The sequence below is a fragment of the Anneissia japonica genome, unplaced genomic scaffold (assembly GCF_011630105.1).
Source record: "Anneissia japonica isolate Jap-2015-1 unplaced genomic scaffold, ASM1163010v1 scaffold120474_len15628_cov96, whole genome shotgun sequence".
Classification (NCBI taxonomy): Eukaryota; Metazoa; Echinodermata; class Crinoidea; order Comatulida; family Comatulidae; genus Anneissia; species Anneissia japonica.
In genome coordinates, this window is record NW_022740926.1 from 1 (window position 1) to 13,784 (window position 13,784).

Here is a 13,784-nt window from a genome sequence, read left to right on the forward strand (position 1 = left end):
GTAACTATTGGATAGGCTTATATTCATAAGACTTTGACAAATGCATACCTTCTTCGAAGCAAGAAATCAGGTTGTCTTTACCCAGTACCGCTTCTATATTCTATTTGTGTGGCAAAGCTTTAACCTATATAAATATAGCAAAAGGACTTGTTTTTTAAATCACCTGTAATTGGTTTGGTCTACTTCCACACCCATTAATTACAAGATTTCAAATCATCTGACATCTGATGAGTTTCGGATGGGGCATTAATCATCTTCCAAACAATAAATAAATAAATAATTATACTGGTGTTTGCTTGAAGGTGTGCACTGCGAAACCTTCGACTGTGCCCTGTTTGGTGTTGCTGCTATTACATATATTTATATATATATATATATATTTATTTTTCTTTCCAAAGTTTTTTTATTATTCAAAAAATTAGTATTTTTTAAAAATATATTAGAGTGTATGTGTACTTTTGATGTTATTTGATGTTTTTCGTCCAGGGTGTTTTCCCTTACAGACTTCGAGTCTGTTGATCTTGTCCTTTTGCATTTGTTTCTGTTTGTGTCTGATGTTTGTGGGTCACAATAAATTGAAAAAAGAAAGGTAGCTGGGCAACAGTGAAACATTGATCTCAATTTGAAATAGAGGGGTCCTAAAAAGTCAATTTTACAGATGGAAGGTTCCAACCATCTCAGCCCCATCATGGTTGAGGCTTAGGTATAAAATTTATGCCTTGTCACTTCTAGATGGCTGATTATGGCACTCTCAGACTAAAAGGTTTTATGTAGTTTTGCTTTTCCCCTAATTTCTTTTTAAATTCTGAAAGATGTTTATAATTTTTTTTTGTGGGGGGGGGGGGACAAAGGGTGAACTCCTCCCCTCCCTCCCCTTGAATCTACCTATGGCTATATACAATACCAAAGATATAATTTATGTCAAACCATTGATAAATTAGATGCCTAAAATGCATTCAAAACATTATAGTGACGAGCGGCTTGACTGCAAAAGTATGTTACCTTGTACAGTTCTGTGTTAATGTGTCTCATTACCGATCATAAAAGACATTCTAGCAAATATCTTATTCCTGTTCTATTTAGGTGTTACAAGGGTTCTCTTGGATCATCGCCTTGGGCTTCTGTCTGACAAGATTGATGAACAGTCACAGAGTTTCATTGATGCCATTCAAGAAGTCTTTGAGACAACAATTGAGCTCTTTTTATTTACTGGTCTCCACAAACGTCTCAATACAAAACCTTGGAAGCGACATGTGGCTGGTTGGGATACAACTATTACAGTCAGTCAGTAACTCAATTCAATTTTTTTCAAATCAAATAACTTTTATTCCAATTAACATAAACAATACAGTTATCAGCAAAAGAAATACAGTGGCAGCAGATAAAAAGGAAAAGGTTACAAAATAGGCAAGAAAATGCTTTAAATACGTAACCTTGTAACAAAAAAATAATAATAAAAATTTTTTTAAAGTAAATTATAATTTTTTGACTTTTAGTTTTATGTTGAACCAAAAACGTAGATAATATTTTACCTGTAACGTTTCATTGGCAAACTGCGAACTGCTTCGGACTGAAGTCTGTGCAATAATGGTCTGGTTTGGTCCAGGTTGCACTGGATTGCGCCAACAACCGTCCTTAATGTTTTAACTGGTTCGTCTCCGGGGCCCCATCCTGCTTGTACTTTTTACTTCAACCCATTTGTGATGATAGATAAGGTACTTAAGTTTTATAGTTAGTGAAGAAAATTGGGTTTCTTAAATAAATTAGTCATTAGGGTGTGGCATATAATTAATTTTCTATGTATTAATTGCTTAATTTACAAAGCAAAATATTGTCAAATTTACATAAAACTCACCTCACTCATTGACTGAATGTACTGAATAAATTTCAAATCTATAATCCATTATTTAATTATTAATTTCATAATTAATAAATAGTCAGTTCGCGACCAAATTTGGTCGCGGCTGATGCAAGTCTGCCACGCTTTTATCTTTTTACTAACTTTGGTGACATTTTACTAACTACCTGTAGGCTGGAGCTTGCAACAGTATATTTTACTCAGTTTCACTTTTCTCTCAGGAGTACCCTAATGACTTGTCTTTGTCCCAAACCCCTTGAAAATCTAACACAGGTAATATATCTATGTCTGTTCACGACCAAAGAAGTATGAATTTTTTAATATTACAAAGTCAAATATTGTCAAATTTACATAAAATTCTACTATTAAATATTCATTGGCTGAATGTACTGAATAAATGTCAAATTTATATTGCATTATTTAATTATTAATTTCATAATTAATAAATTATCAGCCCATGACCAGAGTTGGTCGCGGACTGTCGCAAATCTGCAACCCTTTTTTTTTAATTGTTTTTTTTTACTAATTTTGCTGATATTTTACCAACTAAAGTAGACCTGGAGCTAGCAAAAAATATTTTACTTCATTTTACCCAGGAGTACCCACAAGGACTTGTTTTGGACCAAGACACTCTTGAAAATCTACCATAATTAATTTCTCTTTGTCAGTACGCGACCAAAATGTATGAACTAATTTGACTAAGCCAAATATTGTCAAATTTACATTACAAGTATTAAGCATAGATTCCTTTTAGTCAGTATTTTTATATGCATTTCCAATTTAGACAAGGTTTTAACCATTACATCAAACAATACCTTAATTTTTTCTATGTACTTTTGTATACATTTTAATGCGTCAGTACAGTATGTGACCGTCAGTACGTGACCATACTTAAGATTATATTATATTGTTAATAAATACAAATAATTAATATTCACTCTAATTTTTTGTGCAGGTTGTTTCATTAGGTGTCTATAAGTATAGTTGTTTTGAAATATACTAAATATTTTTAATAGCAGATAAGAAAATCTGAAATTACAATGGATTGTAGTAAGGCATGGCTGGTTGAATGATTTTGTCTAAACCTATACGGTGCGGAGCTTAGGATATTAAACTTTGAGAAAACAAAGTTTTGATCGTAGACAACTCGCTCAAAAATTTTTGGAAAAAAATGGTAAAATGGAAATTGACTTATAATTAATTATATCTCTGATATCTCCGTTTTTAAATACAGGGATGTCTAATAGAAACAGTTCTTAAAATCATGTTTGTAGCTGATGTCTGTGAAGTGGGAAGGTCGAGATATCTCCACCTCCATGCAGTTAAACTGTTCGACACCATAAAACTTCAATAGAAGCCCCATAGCCTCGAGAATCCTATCTCAAAGAAGCCTCTATCCCCCCTTCCCCTCCTCAATTTGCAAAAGTAACATAGAAAAGAAGCCATAATTTTCTAATCAAGGTAATATGGGCTTCTTGCGAGATAGTAGGTTAATCTTTGATTATTATGATAGCGTGTCAGTATCAATATTATTTTATTGTACTAGCATAGAAAAATGTTGTATAATCGCAATTTCAAAATTTACAGCATTCTTTTTGAAAATAATTCCTCCTCTTTAGTTTGGCAGAGGGGTGGCGCCACAAAGAAAAACAGCAGCAAAGGTGTCAACGCATTTGCCTCAATACCATTTGGCTTTGGCACCAGAATGTGTGTTGGTGAGTAGGTTAGATGTCTTTGGTGTGTAAAAAATCTCGGGGACACTGCAGCAATTGGTTGTCGGATGACATGATTCGAATGAGAATGCAGCGCAACAACAGCGCATGCAAACGTTTTTTTTTTAATGATCCGTTCAGCCTGTCACCATCAATCAGCAGACACTTTACGTCGTCAGGCTCTCACACAGACGTCCTACATTCTTGTCGATTTAATAAGATAGCATCATTTAGGAGTATAATGTAACACTCCTGAATTACTAATTTCATGTCTCAACAATGAGTCATTTAATAATAATAATAATAATAATAATAATAAGAATAATAATAAGAATAATAATAATAATAATAATAATAATAATAATAATAATAATAATAATAATAATATGTCGTTCTTATATAGTGCTTAATGCCTTAACAAAGCCTCTAAGCGCTTCACATTACTACCCCGGTCATTGGATCAAACACACATGGAACACATTGAACACCAAATTAAATTATTAAGTTAAATTATATTATTATTCCATATTGCGGCTAGAAATCAGCGCAGTTGTGTTGGAACCTACCAGGTTACCCACTTGTACTCCTGGGTGGAGAGAGGCAACCGTAGATAAAGTGCCTTGCCCAAGGACACAAGCGATTTGCACAGTGAGAGTTTCGAACCCCAGACCTCGAGATTGGGAGTCCAAGCCACAACCGATGCGCCAACCGCTTCCAAATCTCATTTGGGAGATAGCTAGTTATTTTCCATGATAAACCAATGTAACTTAAAGATTGCGGGGCAAAACAAAGTATCTTCATTGAAGGTACGTTGTTTTGTCTCCTAATGGAATTGAAAAAATAATAATTTTTTTAACTTGTGTATGGGCCATATTGCAATTAGGACCAATAACTTTTAAATACATAATTTGTGATGATGCTGCACTCCTGTAACTTATACTTTTAGCCCATCAGCTGAAACAGCAACTGAAATTAAAAGACTATTACAGTAGAAGAGGTTCGAGTGAAACACAAATAATGGCCAACACAAATGTATCATTATTAAATTTTAAAAATGAGTTAATTATTATATATTATATAATTTCTTAATAATTTTTATTACAGGTATAAACTATAAGGCTTACTTGTTGTTTTATATTTCTTTCACTTTCTTTTTAGGTCGTAGATTTGCAGAGCAAGAAATGCATATACTACTATCTGAGGTGAGACAATACTCTTGAGATTTACCAGTGGTGGATCCATAAATTAGGAATAGATGGAGGGACTTTCAGAAATAGAGTGTTTAGACCACCTTAGCCTCACCATGGTCGGGGTGGAAGTAAGAAAATGTATAATATGGCGCCACTAGATGGCCGGAAATGGAATAGACAACATTTTCTATTTTTCTGTTTTTTTTTATTTTACAATATAAAAAAAATAATGTGTAAGGGGATGCTGTTTCCCCCACCCCACTTTTTACTCTACTATAGCAGTGCCTTCAATGTTGTTTATAATTATGATTTTGTCATCTTGCAGTTCGAAGCAGCTGCCTAACAACACAGTGGCTGTCTAAGCTATTCTGTGTCATTTTCTACTGACGATTACAAACTTGTCTTTGTGTATAGCATAAAGCTGTTGGGCTATATAGTTATAATTTTTTTATTATAATTGTTATGATTCCTACATTGCAATCATGAAGTCTTTTCATATTCTTTACACATCCAACAGCAAGTAGGTAACCTACCAATTACTGGATGGGACGATGCTTTAGAAACTAAATCTCTATGAGGCTAGGGTGTGCAACAGTTTGAAACTAAAACCTAAAACCCTGTAGTAGTAGTAGTAGTAGTAACATGATTTAAACCCAGACCCTTTGATTGGAAGGCAAAGTTTGACCCCTCCACATAAAGAACTGCCTTGCTGAGTACCAAAATACTTAAGTGACATGAGACATACAGTGACATTGGACATATTATTAACATTATTATTTGCAGATCATACGCCAGTTCGAAATAATACCGACTAAGGAGGTTGGTTTAGCTGTGAAACTTCTCGTCATTCCAGATGAGCCGGTTGATCTGAAATTCATCGAAAGAAGCTAAGGACACATTTCAGTGGATAGAATAAACAAATACATTATAACATTTTTTATCAGTACCAAAGTATGTAAAAGTTTTCAAATTTGAATATACATACCTTTTCTATATGATTAAACGGTCAATTATATTGCAATACATAGGCCAAAGGTGATGACGATACAATCTAATATCACACTTTTTATATACCAATGTAATGTAAAATCGTAGATATAAATTAGAAAATATATTTCTGTGATGACTTAAGGGTCGATTAAATTGCAATACAGATGTTTTATAATGATGATAAATAATTTTGGGAATAACAGCGGTTTGGTGCAGCGGGAATGCTTTGGTTTCCCAACCTCCTTGTTGGGGTTTCAATCCCTCGTGTCGCTTGATTTTGTTTGTTACCAAATATTTATATAGCACGTTTCCTGTATATAGGTTACATAATTGTTATCCCTTTTCGCTGGGCTCATATAAGTCATGTTGTCTTAAGTAGACGGCAACCCTACCAGGTAGTCATTTCATACTCCTATACTCCTGGGTGAAAGAAGCAACACAGATATAAGTACACAAGCGAAATGCACAGCGAAGGATTGAAATCCCGACATTGTGTCTGGGACACCAACAAGCTCCAACTATACATTGGTTGATGGTGCATGCCTTTTTTAGGCGTTGACTGTGCTACATTTCATAATATCATAAAGGACAGCAATACTTCTTAAACCGACTTAAAATAAAAATTTAAAAAAAGAATTATGAAGAATAAAGAATAGAGAAAGAATAAAAATATTAATAAAAAAATATATATTTTACTATTAGAAGTATCTTTAGGAGCTATAAATACAAATAAATAAAAATACAAAATGACTGTAAATTGTTGTTTGCCATGTTTGAGTGATATTGTATTCTCCCACCTTGACACAGACTACAGTAGGCCTATGTTTTAAAAAAGTTGCCAAGAGAGGTTAATTGACGATAAATTTAATAATATTGTTTAATATAGTAATGAAACTAAGGATCACACCTATCTAGGAATTAAAATAAATTGTAAGCTAAAATGGAATATACATATTAAACAAATTATCACTAAAGCAAATAAAATGTTGGGTTTTGTACGTCGCAATTTGTATTCGCGCTCCCGAAACATTTAGGACCTTGCTTATAAGTCATTAATTAGACCGAGATATCGAAGCTGTGCAAAACAGAAGTGCGAGATTTGTCTTGAGTGACAGACTACAGCAGATTCAGTAGTGTCTCTGCTGCTATGAAAAAAGAATTAAAATGGGATTCTTTGCAATTAAGGAGATCCTTAAATAGAATGACCATTTTTCAACAAGCTACATAATCGCCTTGCCATTCCATTACAAGTCACTTGCGTCCTGTCACATACTTCTCTAGACATTGTACATATTCCGAGCAGGGGTGTCGCCAGGACCTGCCCGACGGAGGGGCTAAAGGCCCCGACGGGGGGGGGGGGTTAGTTTTTCCTTCATACCAAGAACTTCACGAGACTGGAATCGCATACCTAATGAAATTGCATCAATAGAAGACAAAGAAAGGTTCAAGATTGCTATATCCGACCACCTAAGGAATACAGAACGCTAAGCTGCAGCGCCACCACCGTACCCCTTCTCGTTGCTCCTTTTAGGGGCGTTGAGGAGTACTCATCCAGATTCAGTTAAAATCATTATGTAAGGGGGCTATGGCTTAAAGCTGATTAGACGAGTCTAATTAGCTTTTATAGCCTCCACAATCAAGTCAAATTATGTGACGATTTAAATATGTAATGTCTTTTTGTTTGAGGAAGATGGTATTTTTTTTGCTTTTTAAGAAGGATGCTGCACATTCAGTATTTGATGTTTCATTTGCTTCATATTTGGTTAACTTTTCTTAAGTCTTGACAAAGTAAGAGTTAAATACATCTGTTTTTTTCTTTTGGAGTTTTAAAAGTTTGCATTTCAGAGTTGAGCTTAGGAGGGAGTTCCCCTTTTCCCTTTCTACCGAGTACTTCATTTATAGTATTCAAGGTTTCTTATACAGTAAAACCCCTCCTTTGGGACACCCCTATTCAGGGGACACCCCTATTAAAGGGACACTTTTCCGTGAAATGAGGGGAATATATCTCTTAACACTAAACAATAAAGGTAATAATTTTCCCGGTTAGTAATTTATCATACCCACCCCCTGCCTATATAGAAAACAATACGACATAGGGCTTATCTTATTTATAATATAGGCCACACACGTGTGTTTGAAACTAAATATAAGCATTTTCATCATGGTTTTATTTATTACAAACATATTTTTTCACCATCAATACACATTGAGGCCCTTCTTTTAGGTTAAAACGATCTATCTTAAAATCTAATCTTTCTTGAGTTTGGACTATTATGTGTTTAAATAACTTAAAAGTATATCCCTAAAAACCCTAATATATGCGCGCGAAGCGCACAGAAAGTTTTGTGTTTTTAATTTTAATTTCGTCGGAATTGATCCCAACTCCCTAAAATGTGCAATTTATAGAGGAAATTGGCCTACCGTAACAAGAAATGCGCGGATTTTAGGCACTTTCAGAGGATGAAAAGGGCATTTATCAAGGGATGGGGAAAGATTTTCCAAAGATGGATATTTTCCCCTTGTCCCCCGGTGTTTTTAGTTCTAATTTTGTCGGAATTGATCCCAAATCCCTAAAATGTGCAATTTTTAGAGGAAAGTGGCCTACTCTGACAAGAAATGTGCGCGAAGCGCGCGAAATTTGAGGGTTTTAGGCACTTTCAGAGGATGAGAAGGGCATTTATAAAGGGGTGGGAAAGATTTTCCAAAGATAGATATTTTCCCCTTGTTCCCCGGTGGTTAGCCTACGCCATCTGGCATCTTAGATCAAGGGAGTTAAGTGGAGAAGAGGTTGCAGGGTGTTGTGAGTCTGGTCATTATGATATCTTCCTTTTTATTCTTGTCTTTATTTTTCTCTCCTCTTTTTCTTTTCCTTTTTCCTTTGCTTTTCTCTTCCTCTTATTTCTCATTCCCTCCCTCTCCTCTCTTTCTTTACTCTTATTACCCAGCCCGGTACGACGGCTAGTTCAGCCCGGTAAAAACTGTCATGGGGGGGGGGGGCGCCTGTTACGCCACTGAAGGTAAGGCAGATAAACTCGATGAGTTGAGTCATATGAAGAATGGAATGAAAGGAACGGGAAATTAGGCCTGCTGGTTGTTTACTGGTGCTTATGAATACAAAAACGTCAAACGAGAAGGAAAATTATACAGTCGATGTAGAGAGATTACCTGCTGTATGCCGAGACCAGAGAATTTTTTTAATTCGTTTTGAAGCTGGAAATAGATAATTTATTTTTCAAAGACATGGTAAGTGACTCCCATACTTTTAGGCCTGTATAAAAGATGGAATGACGTCTAAGGTTTGAAATAGTTAAGGATTTAGAAATAAAATTTTGTGAGGATTGAGTATTGTATTGATGGTAATCGGACGATTTTAAAAATAAAGAGGATATATGGGATGGTACCATATTATTATATAAATGAAACATAAATAAAGCAGACTGAAATTTGTTCAAATCATAAATGTTAAGGGTATTGTATTTGTAAAAAAAGGTTCGGTGTGCGATCTGAAGTGTGTATTATCACAGATTCTCATAGCCCGTTTTTGGAGTTTAAAAAGGTTATCAATGTGAGATGTTTCAAAGCTATCCCAGGGAGAAAAATTGGTAAACTTATCGACTGAGATAGACCAAGCAATGCTGCAGGAAATATAAGGCAAGACTAGGGAATTGTAAAGTTTTAACAGAATATTAGAGGGAAATGTAAATCTAAGTTTATTGATAATGCCGATGTTTCGGGAAATAATATTGTTAATTCTGTTTATATGCGGCTTCCAGCATAATTTAGAATCAGTAGTTATGCCTAAAAATTTAGTTTCATCAACACGCATAATGTTTTTATCATCAATGTTTATGGTCAAATTACCAAAATTAATGTTTTTTGAACCAAATATTATATAATTTTATTTAGATGTGTTAAGAGACAATTTATTTATCTTAAACCAGTTAGAAACATGAGCGAGTTCAACATTAAGGATATTGAAAAGTGATTTAATATTACTGTGTGAATAAAATATGTTAGTATCGTCGGCAAAAAGAATAAAATTTAAAGTATTGGAAGAATTGTGAAGATCCTTAACGTATATCAAGAATAAAAGAGGTCCAAGTATAGAGCCACTGTAGCCTAATCCAAAGTAAAACAGATCTTACAAGAGGTGTAAAACCTTATCAAACCAGGGCTCTTTTTGTCTTTAATGTACAACAAATCAATCAATTCAGTTTCCACTACTGGATAAAAAAAACATAGACTCAAGGTTTGGGGTGCCAAAATATTCCCATGGTATCTTGGAAATTAAAGGAATATCCTGGGCTAGATGCTATTAATAACAATGATGATGATAACAATGATGATGATAATAATAATGATGATAATAATAATGATGATATTAATAATGATGATGATAAAAAAAAAAAAAAATAATAATAATAATAATAATAATAATAATAATAATAATAATATTAATGATACATTCTATCCTGTGTGCTGACTTAAAGACACATAAGACATACAAGCAAGATATTAAATCAAATCATTGTACTTGTTTTGCATAATGAGCAATAGCCTACAAATTATCATGGCTTATCATTAATGTTGGCATTTACTGTATTCACTGGCTCAGTATATCTGAAATCTAATACTTATCCTGAAGTTAATATTTTTTAGTAATTCTATTAACAAACTTAGGAAATGTATATTTCATTTAATACCTTGTTGAGTATTTTTTCTCTTTCATTGTTTATGAAGAGACTGAAAAGATTGGTTAATATTTGTCTACATGTTGAGAGCTTACTTTATAAAGGAAGGCGTTGTGGAAGTGTCAAAAGACAAGGAGTATGCAAGGGCAAGGGAATATGGAAGGAATGATGTTTCAAAGCGAGATGTACAACAAGCGATATGAATGAGGGCATTATTGTGGGAGTTTAACTGATAAAATATGGTATGATAAGTGGAAGTGGAATGAGATTTTTTTATACGGTATTTTCCAACTCGCATTTTGTAACTCGGATATTTCAACCCACAACTCGCAGAAAAGAAACTCTTCGGCAGGATGCCGGGCTCCATATTCTCCCGCTTTTCACGCGTCTCATCCAAAAAAGTATAGATTGATATTAATTTTTCGTTTTTATCCAGTCTATATATATGCAGCTGGGCTATACGTTTTTAAATGATTGATTGGTGGATTTGAGGCAAGAAGTATGAAAAACCACTAACTTTTATCTTTCAACTTTTAATAATTTTATTTCAGTGAATTCAGTAGCCTAGTACATATACATAAATCAAACTTTAAAATAATTATTAATATTGTAACCAGTTTTCATGATAGACAGCCTAGTTGTAGACATCCAAAATATCCAGGTGAAGCATATCGTCTTTGCATTCATCCGAATTGTCGAAAACACTCAAACAGTCCAAAAACGTTAACAATGTGATTGGGCCCTCACTAGAGGTAGGCATACACAGCGGCACCTGGCCCCACGTCATATTGTAGGTGATTTTGAGGACTTTATTAGATGTTTGAAACGAAGCGCCATCTATGGGCACCGTGTCTAAAGATTGCCAACTCGGGGTTTTTAACTTTTAACTTTGAAACTCAACCCCAAATTGAAGTCCTATACAGGGCCGAAGGAACGTTTTTCAAAGTGGGGGAGGGGGCACTTATAAGGCGCGTAACAGGGGTGTTGGCCACACACGTGTGTTTGAAACTTGATATAAACATTTTCATCGTGGTTTTATTTATTATAATCATAGGCCTATTCTTTCACCATCATTACACATTGAGGCCCTTCTTTTAGGTAAAACGATCTATCTTAAATTTTCTTTCTCAAGTTCGGGACTATTAGGTTTTTAAATAACTTAGAAGGCACAAGCGCGCGAAAAATCTTTGTGTTTTTAATTCTAATTTCGTCGGAATTTAACAAAACTCCCTAAATGTGCAATTTTTAGAGGAAATTGGCCTACCTCAACAAGAAATGCTCTTATGTTATATATGGCCACACTCGTTTTTTTAAATTGAATATAAGCATTTTCCTTATGGCTTTATTACAAACATATTCTTTCAACATCATTACACATTGAGGCCTTTCTTTTAGGTAAAACGATCTATCTTAATTTTTCTTTCTTGAGTTTGGGAATATGTGTTATAACTTCGAAGGCAAAAGAGAGCAAGCACAAGCTTTAAGATCAAAAAATGCACGAAGCGCGCGAAAATTTTTTGTTTTTTTAATTCTAATTTCGTCGGAATTGATCAAAACTCCATAAAATGTGCAATTTTTAGAGGAAATTGGCCTACCTTAACAAAATATGCGATTTAAAATTTGAGGTTTTCAGGCACTTTCCGGGTGAAAAGGGCATTCAATGGGGAAAGATTTTCCACAGATGGATATTTTCTCCTTGTCCCCGGTGCTTACGCCACTGCGGAGAATATCTGGCGGCTTAGATCAAATGCGCTATGGACACTTTTTGAAGTGGAGAAGGGGTTGCAGGCCGGGGTATTGCGATATCTGTTCATTATATCTTCCTTTTTATTCTTGTCTTTATTTTTCTCTTCTCTTTTTTAACATTCCTCCCCCGGGAAAATTTCGATTTCTAGATGGCGGGAAATGAGCTTACCCGACTTCTGTCTTTAATTACGTTTAAGTTCTTCAAAATTCAAGGTTTTCCCATCTTGAAAACGGTCAGGTATTTTTTCCCATTGTTATTACAGTAAATAGGGCTTATATGTGTATATACATACATAACAATTTTCAAAAAAATGAGTAGTTGCATACGAATTTTCCATGAATCGATGAATCCCAAAAGAAAGGGAGGTCCGGAGGTTATTCCCCAGGAAAATTTTGATTCCTATAAGGCGGGAAATGAGTTTTCCCGACTTCAGAGGTGTCTTTTAAATTAAAGTCATTAAAAAATACTTCAGAAGTCGGGAAATCTCATTGTCCACCATTTATAAATCAACATTTTCCCGGAAAGAACTCGAACCTCCCTTTCTCTGGGTTCATTGATTCATTATAATAATTTTCAAGAGGGGAACACCTTAAATTTTGAAGAACTAGAAAGTAATTAAGTTCTTCAAAATTCAAGGTTTTTCACTCTTGAAAACATTCAGATAATTTTTTCCATTGTTAATACAGTAAATAGGCCTTATGTGTGTATACATACATAAAAAAAGATTGAATAAGTTGTATACGTAGTTTTTCCATGAATCGATAAATCCCAAAAAGAAAGGGTGGGGGGAGGGGAGGTCCTGTGGTTCTTCCCCGGGAAAATTTTGATTCCTAGGTGGCGGGAAATGAGCTTTCCCGACTTCTGTGGTGTCTTTTAATGACTTTTAAATTCTTCAAAATTCAAGGTCCCCCCACCCGCCACCCCTTGAAAATGATTCAATTAATCAAACTCCAAAGGTAAAGGGGGTTCGGGTTCCCCCAGAAAAGTTTTGATTTCTGGATGGCGGGAGATGAGCTTTTCGACTTCTGAAATGTCTTTTAATGACTTTTAAAGTTCTACGAAATTCAAGGTTTTCCCCTCTTGAAAAAGGTCAGGTAAATTTTTCTCATTTTTTATTTTATGTGTGTATATATACATAAACAAATGAGTAGTTGCATGCGTATTCTTTTTTCCATGAATCGATAAATCCCAAAAAGAAAGGGTGGTCCGGGGGCTCTCCCCCGGGAAAATTTTGATTCCTAGATGACGGGAATTGAGCTTTCCCGACATTTGAAGTGTGTTTTAATGAATTTTATGTTCTTCAAAATTCTAATTTTCTAATAGCAACAAAAACAAAAATTTAAAAAAAGTCAGCTCACGGGTCCTGAAAAGGTAGGTTTAGAATTCTTTTCTTTTTCCCCTTTTTTTTTGTTGTCCAAGGGAGGGGTCAGGACCCATGACCCCCCTCCCCCAGATCTGCCAATGTGAATTGCGAGAAAATGTAACTCGGTTGGGTCGGGATAAACATTCTCTTTCCCATCCTTCTCCTCCTTCCCTTCTTTTTTAGCATTTCCGATCATACAAAAATCTCCAGACATTATATATTTTTCGCCAAAA